Source organism: Procambarus clarkii, chromosome 41, assembly GCF_040958095.1.
Source record: "Procambarus clarkii isolate CNS0578487 chromosome 41, FALCON_Pclarkii_2.0, whole genome shotgun sequence".
Lineage (NCBI taxonomy): Eukaryota > Metazoa > Arthropoda > Malacostraca > Decapoda > Cambaridae > Procambarus > Procambarus clarkii.
Window position 1 is genome coordinate 38,471,778 of NC_091190.1, and position 17,918 is coordinate 38,489,695.

Sequence of the window (17,918 nt, forward strand, 5' to 3'; positions counted from 1 at the left end):
CAGGCCTTGGACCCTGATACGCCCACTGCCCCCTCCTCTGTACCTTTGAGTTCTTTCCCAAAGGGTCCTCCTCCTGGTCCTCTGTCTGGGGTTCCCCTTCTTTCTACCCGGTCTGTCATGTCTTCTGTGTCTTCTTCCTCGTCTCCCTTCGATCCTCCTTCCCATCCTTCTCCTCTATCTATTGACTCTTCCCACCGCCTGTTAGTGTGGGCTGCTGTCCATAGCTCTCTTAACGGACGTCGTGTGTGCTCTCGTTCAGCTTCTCCTGTTGAGATGCTGGAATCCGTTGCCCAGTAAGTGGTTGCTGGGACACCTGTCTCTTTAAGTCAGAAGCGTAAACCTGGCTCCTCTCCTCTCCCTCCTCTCCGGTGGGTAAGAAGGCTTTATTTTCTTCCTTCGCCCCCTACTTCTGACTCTCTCACTCCTTCCCCTCTCATTTCGGTGGTGGCTTCCCCTATTCCTGCTATGGAGGTTTCTTTGGGCCCCGCATCCCTCTCGGTTGCTGCTCTTGCTGAGGTGCGCTCCCCTTCTTTCTACTCTCCCTCTTCCTGCTGCTGTCCTTGGACTGCTTCTCTCGGTTGCCTCCTCCTCTTCCTCCTCCGGACCCCGCTCGTTCTCCTCTGGTCTGTTCTCCCGCTTCCGTCCCTCCGTCTTTGCTCAGTTTACCCATGCCCCCTAACCCTGACTTTGCTGACCCCGATCCCGACCCTGATCTTCTACATCGTGCTATGTTGCTCTTTCTCCTTTGTTTTTTCCTTGTTCTCTGTTGTCCTTTCTCTTCTCGTCGATGTCTATTCTTCAATGGAACGTTCGGGGTTTTTACACCAATTTCCTGGAACTCCATCTTCTGATTTCGCGGTATTCGCCCCTTTGTGTCTGTCTCTAGGAGCCGATGCTTGGTGCTCGTCCTGGTCGCTTTCGTGGCTATTCCTTTCTCTCCCCCTCCTCCCCAGCTGTTGCTGGGGCTCCTAACTCTTCTGCTCTCGATTCGTTCTGATGTTCCCTTTGTCCCCTTACTTTTTCCTTCGCCTCTTCATTGTTCTGCTGCTCGTATATTTGTCGGGAAATGGTACACCGTTTGTTTCATTTATCTCCCCCCGAGTGTCCCGCTTTCTCTTCCTGATCTGAGACACCTACTGGACTCCTTCCCGGAGCCTGGTCTCCTGCTAGGTGATTTAAATTGTCGTCATTCCCTTTGGGGTAATGTTCTGACGAACACCCGAGGTCGCCTTCTTGAGCCATTTATCCTCCCTTCTTCCCTGTCTCTTCTGAATTCTGGTGAGCCCACACATTTGGACTCTCGGACTCGCACCCTTTCCTGTCTTGATCTTTCTCTTTGCTCGTCGTCTCTTTACTTAGATTTCATGTGGCATGGTTCTTGATGACCTCTATGGCAGTGACCATTTCCACATCCTTGTTACCTTTTTCTCGTTTCACCCTCCCCTCTCCTGCCCTAGGTGGCAGTTTGCTAAAGCGGATTGGAATCTATTTACCCTCAGTGCTGCTCTCTCTGACCTCTACCTTCTGCCTCTCCCTTGCTCTCTCCTCCTTTTCATGACAGTCTTCGACGCTGCCCTGTGCTCTATTCCTTGCTCTTCCTCTCAGGGTCCACAGAAGTGCGTTTCCTGGTGGAATGCAGACTGTGCTCAGGCTGTCCGCTGTAAGCGTGCAGCCTGGAAGAGACCGCCGTCGGCAAATGCCCGATTGTTTTCATTTCTTTCGGAAGGCAAGTGCGGTGGCCCATAGGGCCATCCGTATGGTTAAACGTGAATGTTGGGCATCTTATGTCTCCACCATTACGTCTGAAACTCCTCTGCCACAGATCTGGAAGCATATCCGCAAGAGAGCGGGTAAGTTCGTTCCCGATGTTTCACCTGCCCTTCACCTCCGTGGTACTCTTGAGGCGGACCCATTGTAGGTCGGTATCGAATTGGGTTCCCACTTTTCTTCTGTTAGCTCTGGTTTTCATCTTCCCAATTTTTCCATCTTCGTAATCCTGTCCTTGAATCTTGTCCTTTAGATTTCTGCACTCGTCTTCGACTTCCCTAAAACGATCCCTTCTCTCTCTTTGAACTTCGTTCTGCCCTGGCCCTCTGCAGGTCAACGGCAGCGGGCTCCAATGGCTTTCATTATGAGATGCTTCACCATCTCCCTCCGTGCACGTCTCGGTATTTACTGAGTCTGTACAATCGGATCTGGGAGCCGTTGTCAGTCCCTGAGGACTGGCTCGATGCCGTTGTCCTCCCTGTTCGCAAACCAGGGTCTGTGGGAACATCCCCTAAGGTCATTTGCCCTATTGCCTTAACAAGTTGTCTGCAAACTCTTTGAACGTATGGTTAATGTTCGTCTGATGTGGTTCCTGGAACACCACCACCACCTCTCCCCTTCTCAATTTGGTTTCCGCAAATGCTTGCAGCACAACAGATGTCCTGGTGAACTTGGAGGTCTGTATTCGTACTGCTTTTGCTGCGATGACCTCCGTTGTTGCCGTCTTTTTTTACCTGGAAAAGGCTTACGACACCACTTGGCGATATCATATTCTATCCCAGCTTCATTCTTTTACCCTATGTGGTCATCTCCCTCTTTCTCCGCAGCTTCCCCTCTCATCGTTCCTTGGATGAGGCTTGGTACCACGCGCTCTGCCTCTTTCAGCTATACGAAAGTGTGCACCGGGGTAGTGTTCTGAGCACTACTCTTTTTCTGGTTGCCCTCAATGGTCTTCTTTCTTCTCTTCCTTCCAGCGTCTTCTCCGCTGTCTATGTCGATGATCTTACTCTTTGCTGTCAGGGTGATGATTCACCTCTCCTTCAACGCCGGCTTCAACTTGCGATTGATGCCGAGTCGTCTTGGGCCACCGATCATGGCTTCAAGTTCTCTACTGCTGAGACCTGTGCCATGACTTTTACTCGGAAACGGGTCGTTCTTCGTCCCTCTTTGTCACTTTATGTTCATCCTCTTGAGTACAAAGATTCAACGAAGCTTTTGGGTTTATTCTTTGACACTTGTTTGTCTTGGCTCCCCATATCTCTTACCTCCGTGTTGAGTGCTCTAAGGCCCTTGCCCTCCTTCGGGTATTGTCCCATACTTCTCGGGGAGCGGATAGGCGCACTCTCCTTGCATTACATTTCTCTCTCGTCCTGTCTAAGCTGGATTATGGTTGCCCTGGTTACTCGTCTGCTTCTTCTTCTCTTCACCGTCCTGATGTTTTGCACCATACTGGGTTGCGCCTCAGCCTTTCGCTCGACTCCCGTCCTCAGCTTGTATGATGACACTGGCTTCCTATCTCTCCAGGACCACCGTGATCGCTACTGTCTTCGCTATCTTGCGCGGTCTTTGCAACATCATTCCTCTCGCCTCTGTCGTGCTTTAACTTTTACTCCTCCTGCGGTTCCTGTTCCTCTTCACCACCTCCCTCTTTCTGTCCGGTTACCTCGCTTATAGGATTCTCTTTCCGTTCGTATTTCTAATATTTCTCCTCGTGTTGATCCTTCTTTGCCCCCGTGGAGAGTCCCCTCTTCCACAGTTTTGTACATCCTTGACCCGCATCTCTAAGTTTTTACCCCTCCTACGGTTCTAAAACGCCTTTTCCTTGAGCACTTTTCTTCTCACTTCCACTCCGTTTCCGTCTTCACCGATGGGTCCAAGTCTGTGGACGGTGTTGGCTACTCTGTTGTTTTTTCCTGATGACGCTTATATGTCGCTTACCTCCGGAGACTAGTATCTTCACAGCAGAGCTTAATGCTATTCTCTATGCTCTTAATCTCCTGCTTTCTCGTTGTCAATCTTCCTTTGTAGTTGTTGTTGACTCTCGTAGTGCCCTCATGGCTCTCGGGTCCTGTAATCCGGTTCATTCAGTGGTTGTCAAGATCCAGCATTGGCTGTTTCTTGTTTACAGTAAATTTAAGTCGGTTGAGTTTTGTTGGGTTTCCAGCCATTTTGGTGTCAATTTAAATGAGCATGCGGAAGCTGCCGCCAGGGAAGCTGTCCGCTCTTGTCCCATCTCTCATAAAGGTGTTCGTTATTCCGACTTTTACCCGGTTATCCAATCCTCCATCCTTACATGTTGGCAGGCTTGTTGGTCTTCTGTTACTGGTAACAAACTACGTTCTCTTAAGAGTTGTGTGTTCTTGTGACCGTCCTTCTACCACTATAACTGGTGATGGGAAACGGCTCTCGCGAGGTTGCGTATTGGCCATACTCGCTTAACTCATGGTAACTTGGAGCGCCACCATGCTCCTTATTGTCATAATTGTATTGTCCCTCTTACGGTCGTGCATATCCTTGTTGAATGTCCTGACTTCCGGGACGAGTGTGTCTCGTTTTCCGACTGTCCCCCATGGTCGCTTTCTCTCTCGATAGTATTCTTGGTGACTCGGATACTTTTGATATCGTCGCCTTATGCGTTTGTTCTCGTATTGGCATCCTTGGTGATATTTAGCGACCCCTGATTATCCCGCACATTTGATGGTGCTACATAGCCTTCCCGGTTTGGTGCCGCCTTTTTGATAATTACTTATTTACAGAATTCAGTCATATAAGTAACGTGACTACGTGTGTACTTACAGTACACACCTGATTGTATACACTTACAGTACAGGGTTGAGAAGAAAGTTATAAATCAAGTAGGTAATTGTTTTCCAGGTTGTAAATGATGATATATAATTGACAAGTTTTAATTGATGTTATAATTGTTCAGGTTTTGATGGATGTTATATTTATCGTCCAGGATGTGAATGACAACTTAATTTCCTGGATTTTGAGGGACGTTACAATTGTTATATGGGATGAATATTGTTATAACTGGTTGTACAGGTAGTGAATTATAATTTATTGTCCAGGGTCTGAAAGATGGTTTAATAGATATCCAGGTTGTAAATATTATAGTTGGTTCTCCAGTTTGTGAATGATGTTATAATTTTTGTCCAGATTGTGAAGATCGAAGCCTTTGCTGGAGCGGGCAAGACTACAACCCTGCGTCGGTTGTGCCAAGAGCGACCACACACCAGGTTCCTCCTGCTTCTTCCCTCAGTGACACTCGCGGAGCAATGTTCACTAACATTCCCAATCAATGTTACAGTGACCACTGCTGAGTCCTTGGCTTTATCACACATTGGAACACAGTAAGTTGGACCTAGCTGGTTACATTCATACTATATAGCTATCTCGTGGCCTCGCTCACTACAAGGCTGCCTGGTGGCTACTCTCACACTACAGGTCGCTTTGTGGCTACTCTCACACTACAGGCCGCTTTGTGGCTACTCTCACACTACAGGTCGCTTTGTGGCTACTCTCACACTACAGGTCGCTTTGTGGCTACTCTCACACTACAGGTCGCTTTGTGGCTACTCTCACACTACAGGTCGCTTTGTGGCTACTCTCACACTACAGGCCGCTTTGTGGCTACTCTCACACTACAGGCCGCCTTGTGGCTACTCTCGCACTACAGGTCGCTTTGTGGCTACTCTCACACTACAGGTCGCTTTGTGGCTACTCTCACACTACAGGTCGCTTTGTGGCTACTCTCACACTACAGGTCGCTTTGTGGCTACTCTCACACTACAGGTCGCTTTGTGGCTACTCTCACACTACAGGCCGCCTTGTGGCTACTCTCACACTACTGGCCGCCTTGTGGCTACTCTCACACTACAGGCCGCCTTGTGGCTACTCTCACACTACAGGCCGCCTTGTGGCTACTCTCTCACTACAGGTCGCTTTGTGGCTACTCTCACACTACAGGCCTCCTGGTGGCTACTCTCACACTACAGGTCGCTTTGTGGCTACTCTCACACTACAGGCCGCCTTGTGGCTACTCTCACACTACAGGCCGCCTTGTGGCTACTCTCACACTACAGGCCGCCTTGTGGCTACTCTCACACTACAGGCCGCCTTGTGGCTACTCTCACACTACAGGCCGCCTTGTGGCTACTCTCACACTACAGGCCGCCTTGTGGCTACTCTCACACTACAGGCCGCCTTGTGGCTACTCTCACACTACAGGCCGCCTTGTGGCTACTCTCACACTACAGGCCACTTTGTGGCTACTCTCACACTACAGGCGCCTTGTGGCTACTCTCACACTACAGGCCGCCTTGTGGCTACTCTCACACTACAGGCCGCCTTGTGGCTACTCTCACACTACAGGCCGCCTTGTGGCTACTCTCACACTACAGGCCGCTTTGTGGCTACTCTCACACTACAGGCCGCTTTGTGGCTACTCTCACACTACAGGTCGCTTTGTGGCTACTCTCACACTACAGGCCGCCTTGTGGCTACTCTCACACTACAGGCCTCTTTGTGGCTACTCTCGCACTACAGGCCGCTTTGTGGCTACTCTCACACTACAGGCCGCTTTGTGGCTACTCTCACTACAGGGCCTCCTGGTGGCTACTCTCACACTACAGGGCCGCTTGTTGGCTACACTCACACTACAGGGCTTCCTGGTGGCTACACTCTCACTACAGGGCCGCCTGGGGGGGGGCCACGCGACCACAATACAGGGCCGCCTGGGGGGGCCACGCGACCACAATACAGGGCCGCCTGGGGGGGGCCACGCGACCACAATACAGGGCCGCCTGGGGGGGGGGCGGCACGCGACCACAATACAGGGCCGCCTGGGGGGGGGGCCACGCGACCACAATACAGGGCCGCCTGGGGGGGGGGGGGCACGCGACCACAATACAGGGCCGCCTGGGGGGGGGGGGCCACGCGACCACAATACAGGGCCGCCTGGGGGGGGGGGGGCCACGCGACCACAATACAGGGCCGCCTGGGGGGGGGCCACGCGACCACAATACAGGGCCGCCTGGGGGGGGGGGGCCACGGGACCACAATACAGGGCCGCCTGGGGGGGGGCCACGCGACCACAATACAGGGCATCCTGGGGGTGGCCACGCGACCACAATACAGGGCCTCCTGGGGGGGGGGGCCACGCGACCACAATACAGGGCCGCCTGGGGGGGGCCACACTCGCACTAGAGCCTCACACTACAGCTCTGGTGCTGATGTAACATTCTCTGAACCTTTTACTCAGCAGTGCTGTTGACGCGTGCTTGATCCTAACTCCGTCTCTCTTCTTGGACTTGGAAATGTAATAGTCATATATGAACTTGCCTACAATACAATTGCTGGCAGTTGTACTAAAGCAACCTCCTGCAGATTTCCAGGTTAATGAGGAAGCTATTCGTCCATACCAGTCTTTTCGTCAGTATGTTGGACAGAACAAATATATCTCAATATTTCAAGATATTTGACCTGCCAATGTTTACACAAGGGGTTTCAAAAGAGCAACAGATTTTATTGTCTGGTTTGGAAGAATTTATTATTCAAGAATGTTTTGTTCTTTTGTTTTTCAGATTTTCCTCAATTAATAAATTGGAGGGCACAGTTGGTCTCAATGATATAGCAAAGATCATCTTAAGTAACCACTTAAGATTCAGGTAAGACCAGTAATCAGGTAAGAGTAATAAACAGTAGGGTGCGATAACCTGAAATATGGTAATTAAAATACTTCATCATTTGCTTGATGTAAAATTTAAATATTTAATCACAAACACTAGAGAATTAATGTGTGAAAATCTGTTATAATATGTTTCGACATCATAAAAAGTAAGGTGGAACGCCATGCAACCTCTGAAGAGTCAACCAACACAACACTTGTACCCCCCTATTAGACTATTTTACAGGAACTTCTTTCCGACGACTCATAAAACGAAGGAAAGGGTCCTAAAAGATATTGTAGATAGGAACGTCATCCCTACAGACAAAAATCTGAAAATATAATTGATAATTTATTATAAAACTAAAACTGCCAATCTACTCGTGAAAAACTCCCCAGACACAAAGCATAACGCTTTGAAGGAGACCAACGTCGTCTATGCTTTTAAATGTCCTCTTGGGGACTGTAAGCCCCAAAGAACTCGGTATATAGGCAACACGACAACGTCTCTTTCCAGGCGACTAACAATACTTAAGCGACAGGACGCCATCAGTGAACATATAATCTCTTCTCGCAACCAGACCATCACCAGAGAAATCTTGACAACAAAACTGAAATCATCGATAGATACAGCGATAGCAGGAGACTCGACATCAGCGAGGCACTACACATCAAAAAGTCACCTCATCCAAAACTGTTGTAACATATCACCTCACCCAAATGCGAGTATATAAGACAAAAGCTGTTTAAATATTAGCATAGTAAAACTCTGTTTAGTGTTTGCAGGTTATAGTTGTGTGTGTGTAAACTAAAGTCTTTGAAAATGTAATAAGTTATTACGAAATGCGTTCGTGTTGCGTCAGACTAGAAATTAAAATGAATTTTGGAGAATTGATTTTTCAATTACCATCAACAGTATAAAGAAACATAAGAAATATTGAGAAAATTCGGGTTAGTTATTAATCTTACTTTTTCGGTCATATTCAAAAATAAATATATATATATATATATATATATATATATATATATATATATATATATATATATATATATATATATATATATATATATATATATATATATATATATATATATATAAAATGTCGTACCTAATAGCCAGAATGCACTTCTCGGCCAAATATGCAAGGCCCGATTTGCCTAATAAGCCAAGTTTTCCTGAATTAATATATTTTCTCTAATTTTTTTCGTATGAAATGATAGCTACCTATTTCATTATGTATGGGGTCAATTTTTTTTTTATTGGAGTTACAATTAACGTAGATATATGACCGAACCTAACCAACCCTAACCTATCTTTATAGGTTAGGTTTGGTTAGGTAGCCGAAAAAGTTAGGTTAGGTAGGTTAGGTAGCCGAAAAACAATTAATTGATGAAAACTTGGCTTATTAGGCAAAACGGGCCTTGAATAGTAGGCTGAGAAGTGCGTTCTGGCTACTAGGTACGACATATATATATATATATATATATATATATATATATATATATATATATATATATATATATATATATATATATATATGTCGTACCTAGTAGCCAGAACGCACTTCTCAGCCTACTATTCAAGGCCCGTTTTGCCTAATAAGCCAAGTTTTCATCAATTGTTTTTCGACTACCTAACCTACCTAACCTAACTTTTCGGCTACCTAACCAAACCTAACCTATAAAGATAGGTTAGGTTAGGTAGGGTTGGTTAGGTTCGGTCATATATCTACGTTAATTTTAACTCCAATAAAAATAATTTTACCTCATACATAATGAAATGGGTAGCTTTATCATTTCATAAGAAAAAAAAAAGAGAAAATACAATAATTCAGGAAAACTTGGCTTATTAGGCAAATCGGGCCTTGCATAGTAGGCCAAAAAGTGAGTTCTGGCTACTAGGTACGACATATATATATATATATAATATATATATATATATATATATATATATATATATATATATATATATATATATTTATATATTTATATTTATATATTTATATATATTATTATTTTTTATTATTATTTTATTATTATTATTATTATTATTATTATTATTATTAATATTTATTATTTATTATTATTATTGTTTAAATAATAATAATAATAAATAATAATATTATTATTATTTATTATTATTATAGTATATTTTGGTAGCAGTCTTTCTTGTAAACATATGTGGTAGACTATGACCAAAAGGGTAAGATTAATGATTCTAAAACAAATCTTCTCAATATTTCCCCCTCCCCGCTCAGCTCGTTGATGCCGTGAGGGGGGGCTCAGTGGGCGGCTGCTGGAGTGTGATGCTCCTTGGGACAGTCCTCTGTCCTTTCGTGGCCTTGTGCTCATGCTGCCGTCCTCTCCAATTGTGCTGAGCACCTTTTCATTTTCCTTCTGTTTCATTTTTCTCCCCCCTCTTCTCCTATCTGCTTGTCGTTTCCTGCCGACCTTTTGCTTGTTTTGGATCTTTCATTGGACTACTTCTATTTTGACGCCCGGGTGCTTGAGGAGGCATACTCTTGCACCCATAGAACTGTTGTACCCGACGTCTCGAGCGAGGGGAACCTTTTATTGTCAATCCCCCTTTCGTCGCTGAACCCGATCTCGACGGACTGACGGTTCTTAAGGTGGCGTTTGTGGGGCGTATACTCACGACGCACCCCTAGGGAGACCGGCATGATCGGCGATAGCTTCCTGTTGGGTGTCCTGCCTCTAATTGTGGCTCCATGGTGGGTATGGGGGCACATTCGTGGATGAATTTCTTTTTCTTCGTCTCTGTCGATAAATGTTTCCGTTGTACCCTCTCAGGCTCGTGGGGTGGGCGACCAAGCCCCTGAGTCGGCCTGTTTTGGAAGACCAGGCTCTAGCTCCAGCTGCGTTTGGCCCCGACCTTGCTCTTCCTTTGACTCTCCTGACTTCTTCCCCCAGCTCCCCTCCCTCCTCTGTGGTTGGGTCGAGCCTCCAGTCCCCAGTGGTGAGAACTTCGTCCCCTGGTGAGGCTAAGTCTCTCAGTTGTGACTACTGCGCCTTGACCCCTCTCTCTCTGGGGGTTCTCAACGTCTTTCGCGCCCTGACCGCACTCGCTCGATTCCTTTCCGTACTGCTGCGTATCAGGCCTTGTTTGGTCCCGCTTCATGGGTCAAATACTTTGATCTCCTCCCTCTTGATTTTGCGCCCTCCTGACGATTTCTCCCTCCATTGGCATCTTGTTGATTCCGTGGATGCGTCTGTTACCTTCAACCCCACTCGTCTCGGAACACGTGTCGTTGCTAATCCTTCTCAGGATGCAGCTTCCCGCTTGGCAGCCTTGTCTTGCCTTGGCGAGATCCCTGTTCGGGTCTCCAAGAACGTTCAGATGAATGCCAGTGTTGGCACTATTCTCCTCCCGCCCCTTGTTGCAACCGGTGTTCGGAATCTGCAGGATTGCCACGATGATATTCGGCATATCCTTGATGCCCAAGGCCATTCTGTCCTCCAGGTTGACTCGTTTACTCGTCCCCCTCGTGGTCGTCGCCGTCAACCCCTTCGTGTTGTGAAGATCACCTTTGATGGTAGGACCCTTCCATCTTCTGTCATTCTTGCTGGTGCTAGGTGCTCTGTCCAGGAGTATATTCCTTCTCCTCGGCTTTGTAACAAGTGCTGGAGGTTTGGGCATGGTGCCCTCCGCTGCTCTGGGACTCACTCTCTCTCTCTCTCTCTCTGTCCTTTGTGTGGGGGCGAAGGTCACTCTAAGTCGGAGTGAACTTCTCCCCAGGCTCGCTGCCTCAACTGCGGTGAGGCCCATTCTACCTTCTCCCGTGCCTGTATCCATTACAAGCTTGAGGCGGCCGTCCTCAACTTGAAGCACTGGGAGCGTTTATCTTTTGCTGAGGCGAGGCGCCAGGTTTGCCGGCTCCCGCCTTATGCTAACGTCTCTTATGCTCGCGTGTTGCTCTCTTCCTCTCCTCGTCCTTCCCTCCTTCCTCAGACTCACAACCGTTTCTGGGCCTTGGACCCTGATACGCCCACTGCCCCCTCCTCTGTTCCTTTGAGTTCTGTCCCGAAGGGTCCCCCTCCTCGTCCTCTGTCTGGGGTTCCCTTTCTTTCTACCCGGTCTGTCGTGTCTCCTGTGTCTTCTTCCTCGTCTCCCTCCGATCCTCCTTCCCGTCCTCTTCCTCCATCTATTGGCTCTCCCCGCCGCCTGTCGGTGCAGGCGAATGTCCATCGCTCTCCTAACGGCCGTCGTGTGTGCTCTCGTTCAGCTTCTGTTGAGACACTGGAATCCGTTGCCCGGTACGTAGTTGCTGGGACACCGGTCTCTTTAAGTCAGAAACGTAAGCCTGGCTCCTCTCCTTCCTCCTCCCCGGCAGGTAAGAAGGCTTCGCTTTCTTCCTTGGCCCCTACTTCTGGCTCTGTTGCTCCTTCCCCTCCCATTTCTGTGCTTGCGCCCCCTGTTCCTGCTATGGAGGTTTCTTTGGCCCCTGCTTCCCTTTCGGTTGCTGCTCTTGCTGAGGTGCACTCCCCTCTTTCTACTCCCCCTCTTCCTGCTGCTGTCCTTGACTGCTCCTCTCCGTTGTCTCCTCCTTCGGACCCCGCCCGCCCACCTCTGGGCTGTTCTCCCGCTTCCTTCCCTCCGTCTTTGCTCAATTTACCCATGCCCCCTAACCCTTACTTTGCTGACTCTGATCCCGACCCTGATATTCTTTAACGTGCTGTGTTGCTCTTTCGCCTTTGTTTCTTCATTGTTCTTTGTTGTCCTTTCTCTTCTCGTCGATGTCTATTCTTCAATGGAACATTCGAGGTTATTACGCCAATTTCCTCGAACTCAAACTTCTGATTTCGCGGTTTTCGCCCTTTTTTGTCTGTCTCCAGGAGCCGATGCTTGGTGCTCGTCATGGTCGTTTTTGTGGCTATTCCTTTCTCTCCGCCCACCCATCCCAGCCATTGCTGGGGCTCCTAATTCTTCTGCTCTCCTGATCCGCGCTGATGTTCCCTTTGTTCCTTTACTTTTTCCTTTGCGTCTCCATTGTTCTGCTGCTCGTATCATTGTGGGGAAATGGTACACAGTTTCTTCCATTTATCTCCCCCCGAGTGTCCTGCTTTCTCTTCCTGATTTGAAACATCTCTTGGACTCCTTGCCGGAGCCTGTGCTCCTGCTGGGTGACTTCAATTGTCGTCATTCTCTTTGGGGTGATGTTTTGACGAATACCCGTGGTCGCCTTCTTGAGCCGTTTCTCCTCTCTTCTTCCCTGTCTCTTCTGAATTCTGGTGAGCCCACTCATTTGGACTCTCGGACTTGCACCCTTTCCTGTCTTGATCTTTCTCTCTGCTCTTCTTCTATTTATTTAGATTTCACGTGGCAGGTTCTTGATGACCTCCATGGCAGTGATCCTTTCCCTATCCTTGTTAACTTTTTCTCGTTTCGCCCTTCCCTCTTTTTTCTTAGGTGGCAGTTTGCTAAAGCGGACTGGAACCTATTTACCCTCAGTGCTGCTCTCTCTTACCTCTCCCTCACGCTCTCCTCCTTTTTCATGACACTGCCCTCGACGCTGCCCTCGACGCTGCCCTCGACGCTGCCCTCTGCTCTATTCCTCGCTCTTCCTCTCGGGGTTCACGGAAGTGCGTTCACTGGTGGAATGCGGACTGTGCTCGGGCTGTCTGCTGTAAACGTGCAGCCTGGAAGAGGCACCGCCGGCGGCAGACGACCGATTCTTTTCTTTCGGAAAGGGAGTGCGGTGGCCCGTAGGGCCATCCGTATGGCTAAACGTGAATGTTGGACTTATGTCTCCACAATTACGTCTGAAACTCCCCTGCCACAGATCTGGAAGCGTTTCCGCAAGATTACGTGTAAGTTCGTTCCCGATGTTTCCCCGGTCCTTCACCTCCGTGGTACTCTTGTGGCAGACCCGTTGCAGGTCGCTACTGAACTGGGTTCTCACTTTTCTTCTGTCTGCTCTGGTCTTCATCTTCCCCAATCTTTCCTTCTTCGTAAACCTGTCTTTGAGTCTCGTCCTTTAGATTTATGCACTCGTCTTCGACTTTCCTATAACGATCCCTTCTCTCTCTGAACTTCGTTCTGCCCTGGCCCTCTGCGGTTCTACGGCGGCGGGCTCCGATGGTATTCATTATGAGATGCTTCGCCATCTCCCTCCATGCACGTCTCGGTATTTACTGAGTCTGTATAATCGGATCTGGGAATCGTTATCAGTCCCTGAGGACTGGCTCGATGCCGTTGTCCTCCCTGGTCGCAAACCAGGGTCTCTGGGAACTTCCCCTAAGGACTTTCGCCCTATTGCCCTCACAAGTTGTGTCTGCAAAGTCTTTGAACGTATGGTTAACGTTTGTCTGATGTGGTTCCTGGAACACCATCACCTCCTCTCCCCTTCTCAATTTGGTTTTCGCAAGTGCCGCAGCACGACAGATGTCCTGGTGAACTTGGAGGTCTATATTCGTACTGCTTTTGCTGCGAGGACCTCTGTTGTTGCCGTCCTTTTTGACCTGGAAAAGACTTACGACACCACTTGGCGATATCATATTCTGTCCCAGCTTCATTCTTTTGGCCTTCGTGGTCATCTCCCTCTCTTTCTCCGCAGCTTCCTCTCTCGTCGTCCCTTTTGGGTGCGCCTTGGTACCGCTCTCTCTGCCTATTTTCAGCAGTACGAAGGTGTGCCCAAGGGTAGTGTTCTGAGCACTACTATTTTTCTGGTTGCCCTCAATGGTCTTCTTTCCTCTCTTCCTTCAGGTGTCTTTTCTGCTCTCCGTCGATGATCTTACTCTTTGCTGTCAGGGTGATGATTCGCCTCTCCTTCAGCGCCGGCTTCAACTTGCAATTGATGCCGTGCCGTCTTCGGCCACCGATCATGGCTTCAAGTTCTCTACTTCTAAGACTTGTGCCATGTGTTTTACTAGGAAACGGATCGTTCTTTGTCACTCTGTCACTTTATGGTCATCCCCTTGAGTACAAAGATTCCGTGAAGCTTTTGGGGTTATTTCTTGACACTCGTTTGTCTTGGTCTCCCCATATCTCTTGCCTCCGTGTTGAGTGCTCTAAGGCCCTTGCCCTCCTTCGGGTATTGTCCCATACATCTTGGGGAGCGGATAGGCGCGCACTCCTTGCTTTACATTCCTCTCTCGTCCTGTCTAAGCTCGATTATGGTTGCCCTGCTTACTCATCTGCTTCTCCTTCTACTCTTCGCCGTCTTGATGCTTTGCACCATACTGGGATGCGCCTCAGTTCTGGTGCCTTTCGTTCGACTCCCTTCCTTAGCTTGTATGTTGACACTGGCTTCCTGTCTCTCTAGGACCGCCGTGATTGCTACTGTCTTCGCTATCTTGCGCGATCCTTACAACATCTTTCCTCTCGCCTCTGTCGTGCTTTAACTTTTACCCCTCCTGCGGTTCCTGTTCCTCTTCACCACCTCCTTCTTTCTGTTCGGTTATCTCACTTACAGGATTTTCTTTCCGTTCGTGTTTCTAATGTTTCTCCTCGTTGTGCCTTCTTTGCCCCCGTGGAGAGTTCCCCTTCCGCAGCTTTGTACCTCCTTGACCCGCATCACTAAAGCTTTTACCCTTCCTACGGTTCTAAAACGCCTTTTCCTTGAGCACTTTTCTTCTCACTCCCGCTCCGTTTCTGTCTTCACTGATGGGTCTAAGTCTGCGGACGGTGTTGGCTATTCTGTTGTTTTTCCTGATCGCACTTATGTGTCGCTTACCTCCTGAGACTAGCATCTTTACAGTGGAGCTTTATGCTATTCTCTCTGCTCTTCGTCTCCTGCTTTTTCATTGTCAATCTTCCTTTGTAGTTGTTGTTGACTCGCGTAGTGCCCTCATGGCTCTCGGGTCCTTTAATCCGGTTAATCCAGTAGATGTCGAGATCCAGCGTTGGCTGTTTCTTGTCCACAGTAAATTTAAGTCAGTTGAGTTTTGTTGGGTTCCCAGCCATATTGGGGTGTCTTTAAATGAGCGTGCGGATGCTGCCGCCAAGGAAGCTGTCTGCTCTTGTCCCATCTCTCGTAAAGTTATTCCATATTCCAACTTTTACCCGGTTATCCATTCCTCCATTCATGCATGTTGGCAGGCTTCTTGGTCGGCTGTTACTGGTAACAAACTTCGTACTCTTAAATGTTGTGTTTCCTCGTGGCCGTCCTGCCACCGCAACCGGCGATGGGAAACAGCTCTGGCGAGGTTGCGTATTGGCCATACTCGCTTAACCCATAGTCACTTGATGGAGCACCGCCCTGCTCCTTATTGTCCTAATTCCATTGTCCCTCTTACGGTCGTGCATGTCCTTCTTGAATGTCCTGACTTCCAGGACGAGCGTGTGTCTTGGTTTCCGACTGCCCCTCGTGGTCGCCTGTCCCTCAATGGAATTCTTGGTGACTCGGATACTTTTGATATCGTTCGCCTTATGCGTTTTTGTTCCCGTATTGGCATCCTTGGTGATATTTAGTGCCCTCTGATTATTCCGCACATTTGATGGTGCTACATAGCCTTCCCGGTTTGGTGCCTTCTTTTGATAATTACTTACTTCTCAATATTTCTTACGTTTTTCTTCACTGTCAAGGGTAATTGAAAAATGAACTCTCAAAGTTCTCCCAACAACTTTAGGGGGGGGGGGGGTGGAGGCACTCTTCCCAACAACTTGGGGGAGGGGGGGGGGACACTCTTTCCCAACAACTAGTGGGGGATACTCTTTCCCAACAACTTGGGGAGAACAATCTTCCCAACAACTTGGGGGGGGGAGACACACTCCCAACAACTTGGGGAGGGGGGGGGGACACACTCCCAACAACTTTGGGGGGACACACTCCCAACAACTTGGGAGAAACACACTATCCAACAACTTGGGGAAAACACGCATTCTAACGACTTGGCGGGACACTCTCCCCACCAACTTGGGGGGGGGGGACCTCTCTCCCCACCAACTTGGGGGGGGGGGACCACTCTCCCCACCAACTTGGGGGGGGGGGACCACTCTCCCCACCAACTTGGGGGGGGAGGGGGACCACTCTCCCCACCAACTTGGGGGGGGAGGGGGACCACTCTCCCCACCAACTTGGGGGGACACTTTACTAATAACGTGTACACACTGTCAGTAACTTATGTACACTGTCCTAATAACTGTTGTACATTTTTCCAACAACTTGCAGCTATAAGACCCTTGACTTGGTAAGAAGAACAGTTAACTGCTTCGTGAGTTCCTCGAACGAGTACATCACTCTGCAGCACGTGCGCAATGACACGCTCAACCGTCGGGAAATTGAGACCGTGACAGACAAATATCAATATGAGGTTAGTCCAATATGTTGTGAGTCTGTAATATAATTTGTAGGTCCAGTCCATGTTGAAGGTTAGTCCAATATATTGGCTAGTGTGATATTATTATCTGTAGGTTCACTATATGTTGAGGGTTAGTCCAATATATTGTTGTGCTGGTAAGATAACGTGTTGGTCCAGCTCATGTCAAGGCAATATGTGTTGACAGCTACACCACGGAGTTGGCTTCTTCCTAATGGATATGTGAACTTGCTCTTTTGTTAAGGACTGACATTGTCATTGAGAGACGTTGAGTTACACAAGTAGCCACATGTGCAACTCAAGGGTGTCGACTCAAGAGGACACCACTGACGGCAGAGAAAGCAACTGGTTTTTGGCGTTTAGTATATTCAGAAAGTAGCAGAGAGAGAACGGTAGTACAAGTAAGGCGTCAATGTATACAGTAAAGCCACTATCATGACAACTGCCAATTCAGTGTTGATATAATGGAAAAATATTATGAGGCAAAGACAAGATGGTGTAATGTGGGATTTACAGGAGACGGAATCAAGGAAATTCTTAGCAATATTAACTGCATCTCGGCAAGGAATGTGGGGAGCCCCATAGTGTTTCACACCCCTTGTGTGCCAACAGTGCTGGGGAAAATACGACACTATTACACAACTGTTGGCTGAGGAAGGAGAATGCGGCCAATGGTGTTGAGAGAGACACAGATGTTACATAACTATGATTCCAGATGGCATTCTGCATGCAGATAATGTATGAGGTGTAGCAGACATTCGTGGGACTATGTTAGTCTGGAGTAATCCCATACATGCGAAACGTTATTATAAAGGTTACTCTCGTCTCACTGTTTCACAGACTTATTAGACAAGAAAGAGACAGGAATTGTCGCCAAGACGAATAGTTGTTACTAAATTGATTTATAGGGCAACTGGTATCAACAACCTACTGATCAACTATTAACAATTTAATAGTAACCTTTATCAATTCCATTTCCAACTGATATTGGTAAATGCATCTCTTAAGGGGAATGTTGGGTATAACTCCACTTAAGGTGAATGTTGAATTTAATTCTCCGCTAGAGGGAAATGTTGGCTGTAACTCAAACATTGATGGAAAAGTTTGGCTATAACTTTTAATTTGAGGGGAATGTTGATTACACTACCACATGAAAAGGATAGTTGACTATAGCTCTCCAATTGAGGGCAATGTTCCTTGCAAC

The 17,918-nt window shown here is 48.0% G+C and overlaps 1 protein-coding gene across 1 annotated transcript in view; it reads left to right on the forward strand.

The window, feature by feature from the left end:
- LOC138373316 (F-box DNA helicase 1-like) overlaps nt 1–17,918 on the forward strand; it is a 133,499-nt gene that overhangs the window by 47,941 nt on the left and 67,640 nt on the right. The window contains exons 2-4 of the mRNA XM_069339505.1: nt 4,927–5,120; nt 7,353–7,436; nt 16,567–16,708. The gene's annotated coding sequence lies outside the window, so the exon portion shown is untranslated. The remainder of the gene's footprint in view (nt 1–4,926; nt 5,121–7,352; nt 7,437–16,566; nt 16,709–17,918) is intronic.